Consider the following 6102-nt stretch of genomic DNA (forward strand, 5'->3'; position numbering starts at 1 on the left):
CCACGTGATGCCCTACTACAGTCCAGAGTCACAGATCGACAATGGGAGGTTCAAGGCAAATGATGACCCACTAGACAATAACAGGGCTTCCACGGCACCTTTGTTGCCCATGACAGTGAATAAGATGCAACAACATGACCAGACTGACGGGTTCCACCAATGTCGCCATACAGAGGCCTACTGACACAGCACGACCACAAGCAGGACCACATGCTGCATGATCACTTACAGCAATCTTGTCAGTAACTTCGAACGGAATAGCACCCCTTCCTTTTCCAGTCACTACAAGAAGGTCACCTGCGATGTTGAATTTCATTGCCATCTTGTTCTATCTTTACTTATATTGCCCGAGTTCTTTCAAAATTTTACATATATATATATTAGTGTGGTCCAGTGATAGTGACCGGGATAAATATCAAACGAAATAAGCGCCGAACGAAAAAACTACAAAGGACGAAACTCATCTAGCTTGAAGGGGGGAACCAGATTCTGCTCTGGTTGGCCCGCCAGATAGCACTGCCACACGTCACATGGATATCAACTATGTTTTTTTTTTTAAATAGGAACCTCCATTTTTTTATTACATATTCATGTAGTACGTAAAGAAATATGAATGTTTAGTCGGACCACTTTTCTCGCTTTGTGATAGATGGCACTGTAATAGTCACAAACGTATAAGTACGTGGTATTACGTAACATTCCGCCAGTGCGGACGGCATTTGCTTCGTGATACATTACCCTTGTTAAAATGGACCGTTTACCAATTGCGGCACTGGACTCGCATTCGGGAGGACGACGGTTCAATCCCGCATCTGGCCGTCCTGATTTAGGTTTTCCGTTATTTCCCTAAATCGCTCCAGGCAAATGCCGGGATGGTTCCTTTCAAAGGGCACGGTCGACTTCATTCCCCGTCCTTCCCTAATCCGATGAGACCGATGACCTCGCTGTCTGGTCTCCTTCCCCGAAACAACCAACCAGCCAACCAATTGCGGAAATGGTCGATATCGTTTTGATGTATGGCTATTGTGATCAAAATGCCCAACGGCCGTGTGCTTTGTATGCTGCTCGGTATCCTGGACGACATCTTCCAAGTGTCTGGACCGTTCGCCGGATGGTTACGTTATTTGAGGAAATAGGTAGTGTTCAGCCACATGTGAAACGTCAACCACGACCTGCAACAAATGATGATGCCCAAGTACGTGTTTTAGCTGCTGTAGCGGCTAATCCGCACATCATTAGCAGACAAAATGCATGACATTCGGGAATCTCAAAACCGTCGGTGTTCAGAATGCTGCATCAACATCGATTCCACCCGTACCACATTTCTATGCACCAGGAATCTCATGGTGACGAAATTGAAACGTCGTGTACAGTTCTGCCACTAGGCACAAGAAAATTACGGTACGATGACAGATATTTTGCATGCGTTCTATTTAGCGACGAAGCGTCATTTACCAACAGCGGTAACGTAAGCCGGCACAATATGCACTATTAGGCAACGGACAAGTGGGACATCAGCGACCTTGGCGGGTTTATGTATGGTGCGGCATTATGGGAGGAAGGATAATAGGCCCCCATTGTATCGATTTCAATCTAAATGGTGCAATGTATGCTGATTTCCTACGTAATGTTCTACCGATGTTACTACAAGATGTTTCACTGCATGACAGAATGGCTATGTACTTCCAACATGATGGATGTCCGGCACAGAGCTCGCGTGCCGTTGAAACGGTATTGAATAGCATATTTCATGACAGGTGGATTGGTCGTCGAAGCACCATACCATGGCCCGCACATTCACCGGATCTGACGTCCCCGGGTTTCTTTCTGTGGGGAAAATTTAAGGATATTTGCTATCGTGATCCATCGACAACGCCTGACAACATGCGTCAGCGAATTGTCAATGCGTGTGCGAACATTACAGAGGGCGAACTACTCTCTGTTGAGAGGAATGTCGTTACACGTGTTGCCAAATGCATTGTGGCTGACGGACATCAGTTTGAGCATTTATTGCATTAATGTAGTATTTACAGGATATTCACGCGGTAACAGCATGTGTTCTCAGAAATGATATGTTCACAAAGGTACATGTATCACATTGGATCAACCGAAATAAAATGTTCAAACGTACCTACGTTCTGTATTTTAATTTAAAAAGCCTACGTGTTACCAACTGTTCGTCTAAAAGTGTGAGCCATATGTTTGTGACTATTACAGCACCATCTACCACAAAGCGAAAAAAGTAGTCTAACTAAAACATTCATGTAACTCTTGAGGCTTTCCCGGTGATCTAATGACATCTTGGGTTGTCGGGTGTTCTGCCGGATATCAGCGTCGTACTTGCACGATATTTCGGTCACGTAGCTCGTGACCTTCATCAGGTGCGACCTGAGACTGCTCCTCGAGTGGACCTGGTCCAGTATTTATGCCTATGGCCTTCCCCTCCACCAACGGCTGCAGGCGCTTTCTCTGTGGTCCGCGCCCATTCCCTGCGGCCTGCTGGAGCGTTGCTGCTCCGTTTTCCGTACGGACCAGCGGAAAACGGAGCAGCAACGCTCCAGCAGAATGCTGAAGATTAGATGGGTAGATGGCACAACTTGACTAGAAGAAGGGATCGGTTGGTAGGACATGTTCTGAGACATCGAGGGATCGCCAATTTAGTATTGGAGGGCAGCGCGGAGGGTAAAAATCGTAGAGGGATACCAAGAGATGAATACACTAAGCAGATTCAGAAGGATGTAGGCTGCAGTAGGTACTGGGAAATGAAGAAGCTTGCACAGGATAGAGTAGCATGGAGAGCTGCGTCAAACCAGTCTCAGGACTGTAGACCACAAAAACAACAATCCCTACACAGACGAAGCATCTTGGTGTCTTCATGCACAATGCAAGAAACTTCCATTCCAGTGCACAGCTCTACTCCATTGTTTGTTTAGTCATCTTTATCGTAATGCTGTCCTGACGACTTCCGTAAATATATCTGCAATTTTGTCAGGGTTGTCAACAGAGATAACTCTAACAGATTAACTGAAGAATCTCATAGATTAAAAAGTAGACACATTTGTCTTTGCTTGTATCTCACTTTTGAGATCAGTTATGTGCTAGAATATCAGCTTATAACCCGAGGCCTCCTGGAAATTGAAATAAGAACACCGTGAATTCATTGTCCCAGGAAGGGGAAACTTTATTGACACATTCCTGGGGTCAAATACATCACATGATCACACTGACAGAACCACAGGCACATGGACACAGGCAACAGAGCATGCACAATGTCGGCAATAGTACAGTGTATATCCACCTTTCGCAGCAATGCAGGCTGCTATTCTCCCATGGAGACGATCGTAGAGATGCTGGATGCAGTCCTGTGGAACGGCTTGCCATGCCATTTCCACCTGGCGCCTCAGTTGGACCAGCGTTCGTGCAGGACGTGCAGACCGCGTGAGACGACGCTTCATCCAGTCCCAAACATGCTCAATGGGGGACAGATCCGGAGATCTTGCTGGCCAGGGTAGTTGACTTACACCTTCTAGAGCACGTTGGGTGGCACGGGATACATGCGGACGTGCATTGTCCTGTTGGAACAGCAAGTTCCCTTGCCGGTCCAGGAATGGTAGAACGATGGGTTCGATGACGGTTTGGATGTACCGTGCACTATTCAGTGTCCCCTCGACGATCACCAGTGGTGTACGGCCAGTGTAAGAGATCGCTCCCCACACCATGATGCCGGGTGTTGGCCCTGTGTGCCTCGGTCGTATGCAGTCCTGATTGTGGCGCTCACCTGCACGGCGCCAAACACGCATACGACCATCATTGGCACCAAGGCAGAAGCGACTCTCATCGCTGAAGACGACACGTCTCCATTCGTCCCTCCATTCACGCCTGTCGCGACACCACTGGAGGCGGGCTGCACGATGTTGGGGCGTGAGCGGAAGACGGCCTAACGGTGTGCGGGACTGTAGCCCAGCTTCATGGAGACGGTTGCGAATGGTCCTCGCCGATACCCCAGGAGCAACAGTGTCCCTAATTTGCTGGGAAGTGGCGGTGCGGTCCCCTACGGCACTGCGTAGGATCCTACGGTCTTGGCGTGCATCCGTGCGTCGCTGCGGTCCGGTCCCAGGTCGACGGGCACGTGCACCTTCCGCCGACCACTGGCGACAACATCGATGTACTGTGGAGACCTCACGCCCCACGTGTTGAGCAATTCGGCGGTACGTCCACCCGGCGTCCCGCGTGCCCACTATACGCCCTCGCTCAAAGTCCGTCAACTGCACATACGGTTCACGTCCACGCTGTCGCGGCATGCTACCAGTGTTAAAGACTGCGATGGAGCTCCGTATGCCACGGCAAACTGGCTGACACTGACGGCGGCGGTGCACAAATGCTGCGCAGCTAGCGCCATTCGACGGCCAACACCGCGGTTCCTGGTGTGTCCGCTGTGCCGTGCATGTGATCATTGCTTGTACAGCCCTCTCGCAGTGTCCGGAGCAAGTATGGTGGGTCTGACACACCGATGTCAATGTGTTCTTTTTTCCATTTCCAGGAGTGTATTTGTAATACCCCTGTATATATATATATATATACAGGGCTATTACAAATGATTGTAACGATTTCATAAATTCACTGTAGCTCCATTCATTGACATATGGTCACGACACACTACAGTTACGTAGAAAAACTCATAAAGTTTTGTTCGGCTGAAGCCGCACTTCAGGTTTCTACCGCCAGAGCGCTCGAGAGCGCAGTGAGACAAAATGGCGACAGGAGCCGAGATAGCGTATGTCGTGCTTGAAATGCACTCACATCAGTCAGTCATAACAGTGCAATGACACTTCAGGACGAAGTTCAACAAAGATCCACCAACTGCTAACTTCATTCGGCGATGGTATGCGCAGTTTAAAGCTTCTGGATGCCTCTGTACCGGGAAATCAACGGGTCGGCCTGCAGTGAGCGCAGAAACGGTTGAACGCGTGCGGGCAAGTTTCACGCGTAGCCCGCGGAAGTCCACGAATAAAGCAAGCAGGGAGCTAAATGTAACACAGCCGACGGTTTAGAAAATCTTACGGAAAAGGTTAAAGCAGAAGCCTTACCGTTTACAATTGCTACAAGCCCTGACACCCGATGACAAAGTCTAAGGCATTGAATTTTCTGCGCGGTTGCAACAGCTCACGGAAGATGATGCGTTCAGTGCGAAACTTGTTTTCAGTGATGAAGCAACATTTTTTCTTAATGGTGAAGTGAACAGACACAATGTGCGAATCTGGGCGGTAGAGAATCCTCACGCATTCATGCAGCAAATTCGCAATTCACCAAAAGTTAACGTATTTTGTGCAATCTACCGGTTTAAAGTTGACGGCCCCTTTTTCTTCTGCGAAAAAAACCTTACAGGACACGTATATCTGGACATGCTGGAAAATTGGCTCACGTCACAACTGGAGACCGACAGCGCCGACTTCATCTTTCAACAGGATGGTGCTCCACCGCACTTCCATCATGATATTCGGCATTTCTTAAACAGGAGATTGGAAAACCGATGGATCGGTCGTGGTGGTGATCATGATCAGCAATTCATGTCATGGCCTCCACGCTCTCCCGACTTAACCCCATGCGATTTCTTTCTGTGGGGTTATGTGAAAGATTCAGTGTTTAAACCTCCTCTACCAAGAAACGTGCCAGAACTGCGAGCTCGCATCAACGATGCTTTCGAACTCATTGATGGGGACATGCTGCGCCGAGTGTGGGAGGAACTTGATTATCGGCTTGATGTCTGCCGAATCACTAAAGGGGCACATATCGAACTTTTGTGAATGCCTAAAAAAACTTTTTGATTTTTTGTAATATATATATGCCTCAATTATTGCGCTAAGAGCAGGTAAATGAAAAAGCACCTCACTAATAGATCAAGCCAGGACCCTGTACATGTGTGTGAATGTCTACTGAAGCAAACAAGTGAAAGTTTGAGAGTGCCCACCACCAGGAGCGCTGATCTTCCGTCACTGACTGTTAATTACGTCCTATGGTGTGTTGCGAAGGCATTCCCACAGTCTCTCACACCACTTTCGATAAACAACAGGTTCCGTATGTTGTATGTTTATATGACTCTTA

The sequence above is a fragment of the Schistocerca cancellata genome, chromosome 3 (assembly GCF_023864275.1).
Source record: "Schistocerca cancellata isolate TAMUIC-IGC-003103 chromosome 3, iqSchCanc2.1, whole genome shotgun sequence".
In the NCBI taxonomy this organism is placed as follows: domain Eukaryota; kingdom Metazoa; phylum Arthropoda; class Insecta; order Orthoptera; family Acrididae; genus Schistocerca; species Schistocerca cancellata.